Source organism: Gopherus flavomarginatus, chromosome 2 (genome assembly GCF_025201925.1).
Source record: "Gopherus flavomarginatus isolate rGopFla2 chromosome 2, rGopFla2.mat.asm, whole genome shotgun sequence".
Taxonomy (NCBI): Eukaryota; Metazoa; Chordata; order Testudines; family Testudinidae; genus Gopherus; species Gopherus flavomarginatus.
Genome location: NC_066618.1, coordinates 90662792 through 90680062, shown reverse-complemented (window position 1 = coordinate 90680062; position 17271 = coordinate 90662792). Strand labels below are relative to the sequence as shown.

At 45.6% G+C, this 17271-nt stretch overlaps 1 protein-coding gene across 1 annotated transcript in view; it reads left to right on the top strand.

Moving 5' to 3' along the window:
- Positions 1–16461: 16461 nt before the first annotated feature.
- PDE1C (phosphodiesterase 1C) overlaps positions 16462–17271 on the top strand; it is a 556559-nt gene continuing 555749 nt past the window's right edge. The window contains exon 1 of the mRNA XM_050937959.1: positions 16462–16540. The gene's annotated coding sequence lies outside the window, so the exon portion shown is untranslated. The remainder of the gene's footprint in view (positions 16541–17271) is intronic.

Below are 17271 nucleotides of genomic sequence, written 5' to 3'. Positions count from 1 at the left end.
ATACCAAGGGAAGGAAAATAACTTTTGAAGTGGTAAGACAGTAGCCCATTACAGACAGTTGACAAGAAGGTGTGAGTAACAGTAGGGAGAAATTAGTAATGGGGAAATTAAGTTTAGGTTTTGTTATGACCCAACCACTCCCAGTCTTTATTCAGGCCAAATCTGATGGTATCCAGTTTGCAAATTAATTCCAGTTCTACAGTTTCACGTTGGAGTCTGTTTCTGAAGTTTTTTTTTGTTGAAGAATTGCCACTTTTAGGTCTGTTATTGAGTGACCAGAGAGACTGAAGTGTTCTTGTGTGCAACTAATTGTTCCTTCCTAAGTGGAGTACTTTGCATTTGTCCTCATTGAATTTCATCCTATTTACTTTAGACCATTTCTGCAGTTTGTCCAGATCATTTTGAAATTTAATCCTATCCTCCAAAGCACTGGCAACCCCTCCCAGCTTGGTATTGTCTGCAAACTTTAAAAGTGTACTCTCTATACTATTATCTAAATCCTTGATGAAGATATTGAACAGAACCAGACCCAGAGCTGATCACTGTGGGACCCCACTCATTATGCCCTTCCAGCATGACTGTGAACCATTGATAACTACTCTCTTGGAACGGTTTTCCAACCAGTTATGCACTCAGTTTATAGTAGCTCCATCTAGATTGCATTTCCTTAGTTTGTTTATGAGAAGGTCATGTGAGACAGAATCAAAAGCTTTACTAAAGTCAAAATATACCACATCTACCCACATCCAAAAGGCTTGTTACCCTGTCAAAGAAAGCTATCAGGTTGGTGTTCTTGACAATCCATGCTGACTGTTACTTATCACCTTATTATCTTCTAGATGTTTGCAAACTGATTGCTTAATTATTTGCTCCATTATCTTTCCGGATATAGAAATTAAGCTGACTGGTCTGTAATATACATATACAGGACAGAGCTCAGATCCATTTAAGCCACAGTACACGTGTGTTGTTAACTTCTGCTAATAAAGATTTATAGTTTGAACATACTCAGCTGTGTCCTCAGTGATCCTCGCAGTTTCAGATCTCATGACTGCAGCACATATGGACAATAGCCCTGGGCTATACCACTGTTAAATGGCAGTGTCACTTCAGATCCAATGTTCTAATTGTGACTCTGATTTTGATATATGTGTATAAAACATAGTAATCACATACATGTAGGTGAAATACTGCAGTATGTGAAATATGTGAAGCAGATGATGAGTATATAATCTAAACTCTTCCTTTTTAGAGATAATGGACTAGATTTTCAAAGGTACTTGCACACCTCAGGATGCAGATGGATGCCTTCTGGATTTTCAAATGCTAGATTCCCATTGATCTGCATCTTTAGGCACTTACATGCCCTTAAAAATCTGGCCCAAAGTTGTTGTTAACATCAAATGCCTCATCTTATTAGCAGGTGTTGATCCTGCTGGGAAAGGGTTAAGTGGGTTCTGCTGACTCTTTAAGTATGTCTACACTACAATTACACTCCTGTGGCTGGCCCCTGCTTGCAGGGCTTGGGCTAAGTGGCTGTTTAATTGTGGTGTATCCATTATGGCTGGGGCTGGAGCTGGCGTCTAGGACTGTGTGAGGTGGAAAGGTCCCAGAGTAATGTAGTGTGTAATTGCAGTGTAGGCAGGTAGCTTATTAACCTATCTATATATAAGGGAAGATGGAGTAGCTGTCTAGAGTGAGTATAGGAGATGGACAGTGCAGGTCTGAGAACCCTAGGAATGGCCAAGCCTGGATAGAAAACTTAAAGGTGAATTGTGTTGCCTTATGTGTAATAAAACTTAGCCCCAGGAATGGGGTGAGTTTGTGATGCTGTGTGTGTGTGTGTGAACTTTGTTTTAGAGCAGATTGGGAAAGACCCACAATGGATTAGAGCTGGTTACTTCCAAAGCATGCTTTTAATATTTTATTTATTTAAGGAGTACTTATTTTTGTTGTTTTTATAGCCTAATAGATAAGGCATCCAATGTTAGATTGGAAGACTGAAAGTTTGAGTTTCTTTGTGGTCATGATTGTTTGAACATGATTGTCCTTTCAGGACTTGGAATTTATGAATTGTTAACTTACACAGCAGATGTAGGTTTGTGTCCTGACCATGACAGAATTAACTCATTCAGCCTAAGGAATTGTTTGTGAGCAGTGATTTACACTGTCTTCAGCATGAGCCAAAATAGAAGAAATAGAAATCCACGTAAACAAGTCCTATTTGCATAAAAGCCTTAAATTAGTTTAGTATTGCATGATCTAAGTTTTAAAAGGCTGTTAACTGGAGTGAAATAAGAACTATATAGCATGTTCTAATAAACAACTGCTCTGACGGAAAAGTTACATGGAAACTAGACCACAGAATCAGTATAATATACATCTCTCCATAACCACAGGGGATTTTTATAGATTATATGAAGTGTGGCTGTTATTCCTGGGAATACTTATATACAATTAACTTTTCATGTGTTTATCATAATTGTTATGACCATTTTAGCTAATTAGGGTTATGTTCATTTTGGGGAGGGTTTTTTGTGTACAAAATTTCAGGTGAAGTATGCCTTAGTGCCCCTGCAAATTCAATAACATTTTGGGGCAATGGATTTTAAAAATGTTTATTGTGTAACACACAAACTTGCTGCTGATCCCCTTGGTTGTCAACATAAGAAGCAGCTGACTTAGGAGCCCTGCCCTGCTGCACCTGCACTCTGGCTCCCCCTGTGGTTTGAGATCTGCTTCTCTGGAGGGGCCATAGGGAGAACTAGAGCAGCAGATCGATCCAGAGTGCAAGGGCTAGTTCTGCCACAACAAAGTTGCTTCCTTTCTGTGCTGAGGATCTTGCTCTTTATCACAAGGAAAGACTTTCCAGTGAATCTCAGCTGTTCTAGCATTTGTGGGCTCCTCCAAATGGGAGTATTTCTGGGGGACTATCCACGGTCCTCTTTTGTCTGCCCCTGCTCTTCCTTCCCCTCACTCCTGCTCATTCTTCAGTCCCCTAACAGTGTCACTCTCCCATATATCTGTCAGCCCTGTTATGCCTGCCCATATAAGGGGCAAAATCTAATGCACAGAGAGATTCTCTCTAGCTATCATTTGGCCAAGGTCTCACTTCTGCTGATTGGTGAAAATATTTCTGTGCCATTCATCACCACCCTTATTACTGACTATGGTTTCTTACCTTAGAAGGCAGGCAAAATATCTTCCACTCATTTTAGAAATAAGAAAAAAGTGGTTGCACAAGGTCCCTTCAGGCAGAGCTGGGACTAGAATCTCTATCTTGTTATATGACAGCCCCAAGTTAAAGCCACTTTGCCACACTAACTTTCAGGATGAAGCTGCCAGCTTTGTGTACTCACCTATGCTGACTGTAACTACTGGTCTAACTACTAGACAACACTTCCCTTCCAGAACTAGGAACAGAACTCAATAATCCTTACACTCATTGCGCAATGACTCTCACAAATAGTTATACACACCACTGGCAAAGTGTTTGTCATCTCCTCTTTCAGAATCTGGTCCACAAAGAGGACAACAGTCTACTTTTGCTAATGTTATTCCTTTAGCTGGCTGTAGAGGGTGTGTAGTATAGGTCTGTTGTATTAATTTAGACGGCATAGGAGAGGTGGATTCACAGTGAAACACAGAGTGCCCTGGCATGGGGCCAGGCAGTTGTGGGGGCAGAAGCTTGGTCCTGCCAGCTCCTGCTGCAGGCTCTGCACCCGCCTGCAGTCAAGCTCCCCTTCCCCCACCTCTCCCCCAAGCATGTCACATTCTTCCCCTTCCCCTTCCCCTTCTCTCCCAGTGCTTCCCCTGCCACCAAATAGCTGTTTATTGATGCTCAGGTCACTTTGGGAGGGAGGGGGAGGAGCAGGGCTGCAGCATGCTCTGGGGAGGAAGAGGAGAAGAGGCAGGGGTGGCGCCTTGGTGAAGGGGGTGGAGTTGGGGCAGAATGGAGCAAAGGCAGGGCCCCTGCATTCCCAGTCCTCTGCCCTCCCTGACACATACTCAGCCCCCCCATGCCCTGACTCCTGTGCCCCCCCCAACATCCTCATCCAACCCTGGGCACAAAATGCGAGCTCCTGCACCCCCCCTCACATTCCCACCTGCACCTCTCACACCAAATGGGAGCTTCCCCAGGTAAGCGTGCCACACCCCAACCTCCTGCCCCTACTCTGAGCCCCCTCCTGCATCCTAACTCCTGGCCAGACCCTGCACCCCAATCCGCTCCTACACCCTAACTTCCTCCCAGACCCTGAACCCCCCTCGCATACACCTAGCTACCTGCCCTCCCTGACTCCTGCACCCCCTCACACACTCCCAGCCCTGACTCCTGCAACCCCCCACACCCTCTGCCCACACTGACTCCTGCACACATCCCCACCTGCACCCTTCACACCAAATGGGACCTGCCCCAAACGCTATACCCCCCAACCCTCTGCCTCAGCCCCCTCCTGCACCCTAACTTCCTACCAGACCCCATACCCCAACATTTTTTTACAAAGCACGCTTATCCAAAGCACTTTACAATAGTTAGCTAATGGTACAAACAATATTTGGAAAGATCATTAAGTGATCTGCCAAGACCCTCAGCGATTTTCAAGTGGTCTGTGGAAAAATAAGTTAGACTACAAAAACAATCAAGGTACCTCACTTTATTTTCATTTACGTCCTATTACTTATAGGAGGACAATGTAGAAAAAAGCATGAAAAACAAGTGTCGGGGGAGATAAGAGAGAATATTATTTTTCTTGGCTGAGTCCCAAGGACGGACCCCAAAAGTGAAGTTGAGCATAGGGCCCCACTAACTCTAAATCCACCACTGTGGAGCAGATAGGACTAAGGTATTAACATAACCTATTCGCTGACCAAGATTGAAGGGTGTTAAATGAGGTCCAGGGTTTGAGATACAGAAACCTCTGCCTGCTTAATACCATGTCAAACACCATTAAAAATCCTTGTAACCTTTTATTAAAGATAGAAAAAAGAATTAAAAGAGTTGAATCATTTGAAATGTAAAGTAATAAGTAAAGATTTTATTTTACTATTTTTGTTTCCCTTTAGTTGGAGAGAGTTTTAGAAGGAACTCGCTCCCCCCCCACTTGTTGGACAGTCTCTTGGTTAGTATCAAAGGTGGCAGTAACTTTTGGGGAAAAAGAGAAGAAGTTAGTTGAGATGTGCTGGAGATGTTTTTGCTGCTGCTGTTAGTCAGATTCCATTTAATCCCAGGTGATGGTTGGGATTCAGCTGGGGTGATCTTATCTGGGTCCCTCTCTCTGGCCTGGTCTGGTCAAGACAGCTCTCAGGAGCAGGGTGATGAAGTCCTGGGGTCCCAGGAGAGAAGGGGGGGCATCCCTGATAGTGAAAATTGCTTTAGTAGCCTCTCTATTCTTTCATCTTTCTTATGTCTGTTTTTTAAGGACCCAAAAATGGAGTGCTGTGGTATACAACATCATCATTACTTGTTCACTAATTAGACAAATATCCAAAACACCAATGTTGTTTCATTAATTTCTGGTTGCATATCTTGTTTTTACCAAGCATGACTTCAACATAGTCCTTGAATCATTTTAATGTGGGATGATTTTTTCTTTTTCTTAATTTAGTTTCTCTGTCTGGTTCTCTTGCACCTGTTTGTAACATTCATTATTGAAAACAACTTGGCCTACTCTCCATCAGCACTTGTTTCTATAGATTATTGTAGAATTTTATGAATTTTGAAATATCTTTTACAATTTATCTTATAGTTAGGGTAAATGTGTAGCCCAATTATCATAACTCAGTGCTGAGTATATTAAGATCCTTGGGGTGAAATGCTGCTGATGACCCAAACAAGAAAAAAAAGCATTTGATTTTGATGGATTCCCCCTGGGGTGCCACCTGTAAGTGGAGTACCACTTAGCCTTCTGACCCACCAGTCTGAGCTCCTTCTCTCACCATATTGCTGTGAGAACTACAAAGCCTTCCAGCCTGCACTTTCACCAGCCTACATACAGAGTAAGGACATAACCAGCTGTAGTTACAAGCAGGCTCTCTGACCAGCCCCTGCATTGGAAACCTAATCCCAGCTCTTCAGGCACGCACCCCCTCTGGAGTACAAACCCAAAATTCTACTGTCTTGTGCTGCACAGGGAACTGTACAGCATAAACTCATAAAATTCATCTCCTCCCTCAATATGGAGAGGAATATGTAATAGCCTTTTGCCCCTGGGTTATGATTCCCAGACACTGGTTTAGATAAAGTAAAAACAAGTTTGCTATCACTTATAATCCATCTTTTGTAGTTAATAAACAGATCAAAGCAGATTACCTAGCAAATAAACAAAAAATGAAAATTAAACATAATATACTAACTAGATAGGGTGAGAAACTGCTATTCATACCCAAAGAGATGATACAAGCAGGCTGCAGATTCTTAAGGGACAAGCTGCACTTGCTTTACAGCTTGGAATCCCCAGGTGTTTCATTCACAGGCTACAAATCCCTTTAGTCTGGGTCTAGCACTTCCCTCAGTTCAGTCTTTGTTCCTCAGGTGTTTCCAGGAGTCTTCTTGTGATATCACTTCTCATCTTATTTAGCTTTTGCATGTGACTGGAACCGTTTGTTTCAAAGCTTGGTTTCCAGACTGGTCTGTGGAAAAACACTGACATCCCAAGATGGAGTCTAGAGACGTGGTCACATCACATGTCACTGTAGACTCATAGCAGCCATTACTTGCAGGTTGTCTGTAGCCTTCTAAGGAAGGCTCCCCAGGTGTGAGATAAGCTTCTCCTAAGGCCTGTGTTTTTTTCCCTAATGGCTCATTGCCCTGAATAGGCCCTTCCCCACCTACCTATCTAGACAGAAAGCCTCTTGTCTAGTGGGCATTATCTAGGTGTAACTACATTTGAAATACAGATACATAGCCAATATTCCTAACTTCAGATACAAAAAGGAAACATGCATACAAATAGGATAATCATATTCAGCAAATCATAACCTTTTAAATGGCATCTCACATGATTTGTCTTGTATAAAATACATTATAATTATGTCATAATCATATCCTAATATCACTGTGATGAATATGGTGTCATAACCTTAGTCCCAGATTTGGACCTTAGCGTCCAAAATATGGGGGTTAGCATGAAAACCTCCAAGCTTAGTTACCAGCTTGGACCTGGTACCTGCTGCCACCACCCAAAAATTTAGAGTGTTTTGGGGCACTCTGGTCCCCCTGAAAAACCTTCCCTGGGGACCCCAAAACCCAAATCCCTTGAGTCTCACAACCAAGGGAAATAATCCTTTTTCCCTTCCCCCCTCCAGGTGCTCCTGGAGAGATACACAGACACAAGCTCTGTGAATCCAAACAGAGTGACTCCCCCTCTCCGTTCCCAGTCCTGGAAACCAAAAGCACTTTCCTATTCCCCCAGAGGGAATGCAAAATCAGGCTAGCAAATCCAACACACAGATCTCCCCGATTTCTTCCTCCCACCAATTTCCTGGTGAGTACAGACTCAATTTCCCTGAAATTTCCCAGTAAAGAAAACTTCAACAGGTCTTAATTCAACAGGTCTTAAAAGAAAGCTTTATATAAAAAGAAAGAAAAATACATACAAATGGTCTCTCTGTATTAAGGTGATAAAATACAGGGTCGATTGCTTAAAAGAATATTGAATAAACAGCCTTATTTAAAAAGAATACAAATCAAAGCACTCCAGCACTTATATTCATGCAAATACCAAAGAAAAGAAACCATATAACTTACTATCTGATCTCTTTGTCCTTACACTTAGAAACAGAAGACTAGAAAGTAGAAACTACTTCTCCAAAGCTCAGAGAAAGCAGGCAGACAGACAAAAGACTCAGACACAAACTTCCCTCCACCCAGAGTTGAAAAAATCCGGTTTTCTGATTGGTCCTCTGGTCAGGTGCTTCAGGTGAAAGAGACATTAACTCTTAGCTATCTGTTTATGACACGCCCCCCAAATTGCAGACAGTGGGGAAGCTCACTGGCAGCGATTTCCTTTTAGAACTTTAAAATAAACATTACTACAACACATGCACCTTTACATATACTACTAAGTATATAACTAACAGACTTTTACATTTTAAGAACACTTTTTAACTACTGAATTCTGGGAAACTTTTACGGGAGAGTGCATCAGCAACTTTATTAGAAGCTTCTGTGATGTGTTGAATTTTAAAATTAAAATTTTGGAGAGCTAAACTTCAACGAAGAAGTTTTTTGTTGTTTCCCTTGGCAGTATGAAGCCACTTTAGTGCAGCATGGTCAGTTTGTAGTTGGAACCGCCGTCCCCAAACATATGGGCGTAGCTTTTCCAGGGCGTACACAATGGCATAGCATTTCTTTTTACTGACTGACCAGTGACTTTTCCTCTTAGACAGTTTCTTACTGAGAAACACGACAGGATGGAAGTTGTGATCTGTTGCTTCCTGCATGAGCACTGCTTCTATACCACGCTTAGATGCATCTGTGGTTACTAGGAATGGCTTGTCAAAGTCCGGGGCCCTGAGCACAGGGTTAGACATGAGCATCGCCTTAAGCTGGGTAAAGGCCTTTTGACACTCATTAGTTCACTTAACGGCATTTGGCTGGGTCTTTTTGGTCAGGTCGGTTAATGGGGCAGCGATTTGGCTGTAGTGTGGTACAAATCGCCTGTAGTATCCGGCCAAGCCTAAGAAGGATTGGACCTGCTTCTTGGACCGTGGGACAGGCCACTTTTGGATAGCATCCACCTTGGCCTGTAGGGGGTTTATGGTTCCTCGACCCACCTGGTGCCCCAGGTAAGTTACTCTGTTTTGGCCTATTTGACACTTTTTGGCCTTAACAGTTAGTCCTGCCTGCCTGATGCGCTTAAAGACCTTTTTCAGGTGTAGTAGGTGTTCGGGCCAGGAGTCTGAAAAAATGGCCACATCATCGAGGTAGGCAACTGCAAATTCTTCCAGTCCAGCTAGTAGACCATCTACCAGCCTCTGGAAGGTGGCAGGTGCATTTTGAAGGCCGAAAGGAAGGACATTGAATTCATACACCCCCGCATGGGTGACGGATGCTGACCTCTCCTTGGCAGGTTCATTTAGCGGTACTTGCCAGTACCCCTTGGTTAAGTCTATTGTAGAGATGAACTGGGCACGTTCCAACTTTTCCAATAGCTTATCGGTACGTGGCATTGGATAGTTGTCCGGACGAGTTACAGCATTTAGCTTACGGTAGTTCACGCAAAAGCGTATTTCCCCATCTGGTTTGGGTACCAGAACCACTGGAGATGCCCATGCACTGGTAGATGGGTGGATTATACCCATCTGTAGCATGTTCTGGATCTTCCGTTCTATAGCAGCTTGGGCATGAGGAGACACCCGGTAGGGTGGGGTTCTGATTGGGTGAGCATTACCGGTATCAATGGAGTGGTATGCCCGTTCAGTCCGTCCTGGGGTGGCTGAGAACAATGGGGCGAAGCTAGTGCACAGCTCCTTGATTTGTTGCCGCTGCAGACGTTCCAGGGTGGTTGAGAGGTTCACCTCTTCCACGCCACCGTCTTTTTTCCCGTCGTAGTAGACACCGTCAGGCCACTCAGCATCATCTCCCTGGACTGTAAACTGACAAACCTGTAAGTCTCTGGAATAGAAAGGCTTGAGAGAATTAACATGGTACACTTTAGGCTTTAGTGAGGAATTGGGAAATGCTATGAGGTAGTTTACAGCTCCCAGGCGCTCTTGGACCGTGAATGGCCCTTCCCATGATGCTTCCATCTTATGGGCCTGTTGCGCCTTTAAGACCATAACCTGGTCTCCTACCTTGAAGGAACGTTCTTTGGCATGTCTGTTATACCAGGCCTTTTGCTCTTTTTGAGCATTCTTTAGGTTCTTTCTAGCAAGGGCTAAAGAGTGTCGGAGGGTGCTTTGTAGGTTGCTTACAAAGTCCAGAATGTTAGTTCCTGGAGAAGGCGTAAACCCCTCCCATTGCTGCTTTACCAACTGTAATGGCCCCTTAACCTCGTGACCATACACAAGTTCAAATGGTGAAAACCCTAAACTGGGATGTGGTACAGCCCTGTAGGCAAACAGCAACTGCTGCAACACTAGGTCTCAATTATTGGAGAATTCGTTGATGAATTTTCGTATCATGGCCCCCAAAGTTTCATTGAACCTTTCCACCAGGCCATTGGTTTGATGGTGGTATGGGGTGGCAACCAAGTGATTTACCCCATGAGTTTCCCACAGTTTTTTCATGGTCCCTGCCAGGAAATTAGACCCTGAATCTGTAAGGATGTCGGAGGGCCAACCTACCCTGGCAAAGATGTCTGTTAAGGCCAGGCACACAGTGTTAGCCCTGGTGTTGCCTAGAGCTACTGCTTCCGGCCATCGGGTAGCAAAGTCCACTAAAGTCAGTACGTACTGCTTTCCTTTGGGCGTCTTTTTTGGGAAAGGACCCAGAATATCCACAGCTACTTGCTGAAATGGGACCTCAATTATGGGGAGTGGCTGGAGAGGGGCCTTGACCTGGTTTTGAGGCTTTCCCACTCTTTGGCATACCTCACAAGACCGGACATACTTGGCAACGTCCTTGCCCATTCCCTCCCAGTGGAAGGACTTCCCCAACCGGTCCTTGGTTCTGTTCACCCCAGCATGGCCACTGGGATGATCATGGGCTAAGCTTAAGAGCTTTCCCCGGTACTTAGTTGGAACCACCAACTGTTTTTGCGGCTGCCATTTTTTTCGGTGTCCACCAGAAAGAATTTTCTTGTATAAAAGTTCTTGGTTTATAACAAACCGGGATCGATTAGAAGAGCTGAGAGGCGGTGAGGTGCTCCGTGCCGCCGCCCAAGCTTTCTGAAGGCCGTCATCCGCTTCCTGCTTAGCCTGGAACTGTTCCCTTGAGGCTGGGGTCACCAGTTTTTCCTTAGACTGTGGACTTGGGCTTGGTCCCTCTGGAAGCGATGTAGGTGATGGGGTTGTTTCCGTTGCTGGTGAACCGCTTTTCGCTGGTGCACCTGAGGGTATTTTAGGCTCTGGCTGAGCCTTTTGGGTATGGCTGTTTGTTGCTTCTGCCAGTTGTGGCTCGCTAGCGCCCACTGGCGTTGAGTTTGAAGATGGGGTTGCAATTGCTGGTGCTGGTTGCTGTTTCAGTTCCGGGCCTGGGACTGGAGGTGCTGTGGCTGTTTCAGTGGTTGGCATGGAATCTGGGTCCACTACCTCTGTCTGGGTCTCTGGTAACACAGACGGGGCCTCTGTGGACGGCTCAGGAACAGGAATGGGTCTGGAAGCTTGCCTGGTTTGGCTACGTGTAACCATTTCCACTCTCTTGGCCCGCCTCACCTGGTTGGCCAAGTCTTCCCCCAGTAGCATGGCGATAGGATAATTGTCATAGACTGCAAAAGTCCACATTCCTGACCAGCCTTTGTACTGGACAGGCAGTTGAGCTGTAGGCAAGTCTACAGCTTGTGACATGAAGGGGTAAATTGTAACTTTGGCCTTTGGGTTGATGAATTTGGGGTTAACGAAGGATTGGTGGATAGCTGACACTTGTGCCCCCGTGTCTCTCCACGCAGTAACCTTTTTTCCGCCCACTCTCAAATTTTCCCTTTGCTCCAAGGGTATTTGAGAGGCATTTGGGCCTGGGGATTTTTGGGGTGATGGTGGTGTAATGAATTGCACTTGCATGGTGTTTTTTGGACAGTTGGCCTTGATATGTTCCAGTTCATTACACTTAAAGCATCTTCCATCTGATGGGTCACTGGGCCGAGGTGAGTTACTGGAGACTGGTGAGGTGGAAGGGTAGGGTGTCTGTGGTTTTACTTGGGTGGTATGTGGGGTCTTTGGCTGTCCTCGGTTGTAGGGTTTATGGTCTGTGTGCCCCCTGGGGTAATCGTTCCCGTTGACAGTAGCTTTTTTGCTTTTTGCCAGTTCCATCCATTTGGCTTTAATTTTTCCCGCCTTAGCGAGATTTTTGGGTTTTCCATCTTGTATGTACCGTGTGATGTCTTTAGGAACACCATCCAAGAACTGCTCCATTTGTATGAGGAGGTGCAGTTCTTCCAAGGTTTGAATGTTGTTTCCTGTTATTCAGGCCTCATAGTTTTTTGCAATGTAGTAGGCGTGTTTGGGAAATGACACCTCTGGTTTTCAGTTTTGGGTTCTGAAGCGCCGACGGGCATGATCTGGGGTTATTCCCATTCTGTATTTGGCCTTGGTTTGAAAAAGTTTATAGTCATTCATTTGCTGCTTAGGCATTTTAGCTGCCACCTTTGCTAAAGGTCCACTGAGCTGTGACCTTAATTTTACCATGTACTGGTCTTCGGGGATGTTGTACCCAAGACAGGCTCTTTCAAAATTTTTTAAGAAGGCCTCGGTGTCATTACCTGCCTTGTAGGTGGGAAATTTCCGGTGCTGTGGAGCAATAATTGGCGCCGGGTTGTTAGGGTTGGCTGGCACATGCAGCCCAGCTTTTGCCAAGTCCAGTTCATGTTTTTTTTGTTTTTTCTTCTTTTCATTTTCTTTTTGTTGTTTTTCCATTTCTCGGCGGTGGGCCAACTCTTCTTCTTCTTGCTTCCTTCTGTGGGCCAACTTATCTTCTGCTTGTTTCCTTCGGTAGGCCACCTCTTCTTCTTCTAGTTTTCTTTTGTGTGCTGCCTGTTTGATTTGTTCTTTTCTTTCTTTCATCTCCATTTGTCGCCTGTGTTCAGCTTCTTTGAATTGCTCTTCGGCCTCAATTTTTGCCTTAGAAGTTATGATTCCTGTTTTTTTGTGTTGGGGTGCCCTCCGGTGTTTATCTTTTGAACTGCAGGCTCTGTTGCCTCCTGGGGTCTGCCTAGCAACAATGCTTTTTTTCCCTTTCTCTCTCTAGCTAATGTTCAATGAAAAGAAACCAGAAAAACCACTTTATTTGCATGCATATAGTGCTGGTACTTGCCTCCTAATGGGAGGGCTATTGCATGACAAAAGACCCTTAACAGTCTAGTAATGGCTTCTTGCTTAACATGCAAGCCACAAACTGCCAGAGAGAGCAGAAAAAAAATTCTCTCTGGTTCCCTTTTAAAACCAAACTGTTTCTCTCTGCTAAAAAGCCCTTAGCAGAGAAAAGAAAAATATAATATTCCTACTGGCTTCTGGATTCTGTCTATATCCCACCGCTGCCACCATGTCATAACCTTAGTCCCAGATTTGGACCTTAGCGTCCAAAATATGGGGGTTAGCATGAAAACCTCCAAGCTTAGTTACCAGCTTGGACCTGGTACCTGCTGCCACCACCCAAAAATTTAGAGTGTTTTGGGGCACTCTGGTCCCCCTGAAAAACCTTCCCTGGGGACCCCAAAACCCAAATCCCTTGAGTCTCAGAACCAAGGGAAATAATCCTTTTTCCCTTCCCCCCTCCAGGTGCTCCTGGAGAGATACACAGACACAAGCTCTGTGAATCCAAACAGAGTGACTCCCCCTCTCCGTTCCCAGTCCTGGAAACCAAAAGCACTTTCCTATTCCCCCAGAGGGAATGCAAAATCAGGCTAGCAAATCCAACACACAGATCTCCCCGATTTCTTCCTCCCACCAATTTCCTGGTGAGTACAGACTCAATTTCCCTGAAATTTCCCAGTAAAGAAAACTTCAACAGGTCTTAAAAGAAAGCTTTATATAAAAAAGAAAGGAAAAATACATACAAATGGTCTCTCTGTATTAAGGTGATAAAATACAGGGTCGATTGCTTAAAAGAATATTGAATAAACAGCCTTATTCAAAAAGAATACAAATCAAAGCACTCCAGCACTTATATTCATGCAAATACCAAAGAAAAGAAACCATATAACTTACTATCTGATCTCTTTGTCCTTACACTTAGAAACAGAAGACTAGAAAGTAGAAACTACTTCTCCAAAGCTCAGAGAAAGCAGGCAGACAGACAAAAGACTCAGACACAAACTTCCCTCCACCCAGAGTTGAAAAAATCCGGTTTTCTGATTGGTCCTCTGGTCAGGTGCTTCAGGTGAAAGAGACATTAACCCTTAGCTATCTGTTTATGACATATGGGGTGCAGTGTCATCGTGATAATGCAATTAAAGACTGTATCACAACGCATACATACATACTGGCAGATTTAAGATTGCATAGGTACATTTAATTTTAGACTTTGCTAACTCTGGAAAGCTTTACTTTGCAACTTTAACATAGGTGCCACTTCATAATCTCATAACACTGCTATATACTGAATAGATAATTTGTTCTCCCCCCTTCACTCACTTTATATCATTTTTATGTTTTCAGTGAATATTTTAAAATAAATATAATCAATAACTCCCGTGTCTCACCTGAAAATGAAACTGGGAAATGGTATTGTCATTCACAAAGAGATTTTTTTTCATTCTCTTCTCTATGTGCTTATAAAAAGTACAGTCCCTCTTGGTGAAGCAACATCCTCAGGGAGGGAGATATTTTCACCACCTGTTATGTGATCTCTGCTGCTGAGGCTCTGATCCCTGAAGGAAGAACCAAGGACAAGATACAGAGACAGAAAAATTGAGAGAAAACACAATTAACTAAATGCATAGGGCAAAGAAAGAAAAGGCTGTTGGTCTAATCCTGTCCTTTAGCTTTTTATTCACTAAAGCACTGTGTTTGTCCAGATATAGGGTACTTCCCTAGCAAAGGAAATTCCCATTGACAGCTGCATACGTCAGTACTGAGTTGTCTTGGAAGCCTTGCTCTCAACCATAACAGCATAATAATAGAAGAGAGAAATGAGCCTGCTGCTCTCAGAACTGTGAGCTAGGAGAAGGAAATAAGGCTCTTTACGAGAGGATGCGTTCTTTATATGAATCGAAAGGGGAAGAGAGTCTACACGGGATGATGGGCTGCAATGAACAGCTGGGATTCCTTTTTGTTGATGTAATTGTATTGTTATTGATTTAATGTTAATACTAGTTCTCGCACAGCAAGTGTTTGTAAAGAAACAGGAGAAATAATACAAAATATGGAAAGTGTGTGTCCACATTACTATGGTAACCTTAGACATTCCTAATTGCTGGGTTATTTTTCCTCTTTGCTTATAATCATGACAGAAGTCACAGAAGCTATTTTTTTCTCTCTTTCGTTGCCTGTTTTTACAATAAATGTAACATCCAAAGACAAAGGCAGCAACAAATTGCAAAAATGTTCCTTTACTCCTGGTGTCTTACCAGCAGTATGATCACATCTTTCAAAGCCATCCCAGGCCTAGCTATTATTTTTTTACTCCTACTCTTTTATTACACTGCCCATTCCTCACTGGCATATTAGACTGCTCCTGGCCTGAAATGGATCAAGGGTGGATTCTGTATTCTCAAAGGGATCCTATAGTCTCAAATTCTGAATTAACTGCCTGTTCAGCCCCAAATGCAGAAAGGGGTTGGGCTGGGCTGCAGAAGGGTTGAGTGGGTGTTTAGAAGATGTCCAGCGTTTGTTGGCTGGCTTCTTCCACTTCCCAGCCCAGGAGGGAGCAAGTCCATGAGCCTCTCCACTCTTATAAAGGGGAGAACGAGAGGCGGGGGTGGGGGGAGCCGCAGCCACCTCCAGTCTGACTCCACCCTCAGCAGGCGCCTTGCAGCAGCTCGGGCGCCACTGTCGTGGGGGAGGAGGGAGGAGAGGAGGCAAAAGCCAGCTGGGGCCACCACAGCTCCTCCAGGCACAGCAGCTCCCCTGGGACTAGGAGCGCAGGCGGGCGGGCGGCAGAGGCGCGCTCACAGTCAGAGAACAAAATGCAAACTCTTCGCCCTGCTTCCCAAGCGCCAGCCCGCTGCAGCTGGGGTGCGGAGGAGGGAGAGGACGACTAGGGCTCACAAAGTGCCCCAACAAGGAGGGCGCGTGTGCAGCGGATTGGCCTCTGTTACCAGCGATTACAGCCCGGGGGTGGGGCTGTTACTGAGCCACCCCGCCCTCGAAAGAGACAAGCGAGAGCGATCCCCCGCCGGCTCTCCGGGACAGGGACAAACTTCTGCTGTGCAGAGCCAGGGCGCTGCTCCGGGAGGCGAGCGAGGCTGCGTTGCAGGAGGACGAGCCCTGCTGCTGCCCGGCGGGGGAGCAGCGCGGGAGCCGCAGCTGGGGGCAGCGAGCTGGGAAGCGGCGTTCGCCCCTCGGTGGCTCGGAAAGCAGCGGGGCGGGGGAGAGGAAGCGCCTGCCTGGCCCAGCGGCGCGGAGGAGCCGGGCAGGGCGAGGTGTCCGCACCTGGCCAAGTTCTCTCCCAGCCTCGGCCAGCGCGCCGCCATGGGCTCGGTCACCTCCGCTCTCAGCAGGTCCCGGAACACGGTGGTGCAGCTCAGCTCGGAGCCGGGAGCCGCGCAGGAGGCGAGCAGGAGCGTCCACGGCCGCGGCAAACTTCGGGGCGCCAAGAGCCGCGGCCGGAACAAATGGGCGCCGCCCGCAGCGCCCGCCGGCCCCGCGCTTGCCCCGGGCGCCTGGGTGGCAGGCGGCGAGAAGCAGGAGGAGCGGCGGGAGCTGTCCGCGGTGCTAAAGTGCCGGGAGGAGGAGCGGAGCGCGGGCAGCTTGCCATTGCCCCCGAGCCCCAACCGCAGTGCCCGTGAGTGTCAGCGGGGTGTGTGTGTGTGTGTGTGGGGGTGTTTCCTCCCTCCTCTTTCCTGCCCGAGGCGCTACCCCTTCCTGCACGGCCTTGGCCCCTCAGCCCTTACTCAGGCAAAACTTCCTCTGAAGTCTAGGGAACTTTCATCTGGGCAAGGACTGAGGGCCCGAGCCAGCTCCCCCTGGAGGCTTGCCATTGGACTGAATGGAGCGGGGTCAGCCCTTGGGGAGGAGGGGGTGGGAAGCTGATGCTGGCCTATTATTATTAAAAACAATGCATTTAACTGAATTTCTTAAGTAAGTCTGCACCCATACCAGAGAATCCTGAGGTGAAGACTGAGGCTCCAGAGAACGCTGCTCAAATATTTGTGGCAACAGTTTGCATTACAAGCAAAAAAGTATCTTAAAAGTGCTACCTATTTTAGGTAAGGGACTTAAGAGATTTTTTAAAAACAACCAACTAAACAAACAAACTGAACAGTTGCTCTACAATACACACCTGTCCTAAAAAGATAATGCTGTGGGACTAAGGGTTATTGCACCATAGTAAACCATACAAAATTATGTATTGCCTTCCAGTTTTCTCACCTTGTCTTTCAAGTGTGGACTCAGGATGAGGAAAGATTTTGGTAACTACTGGGAATTTCTTCACAAGATCATCCCTATAAGAGTAAATGCCTTTTTGGAAATGTTTCTAATGTTAGCACTTATTCAGCAAGTATGTCTCATGCT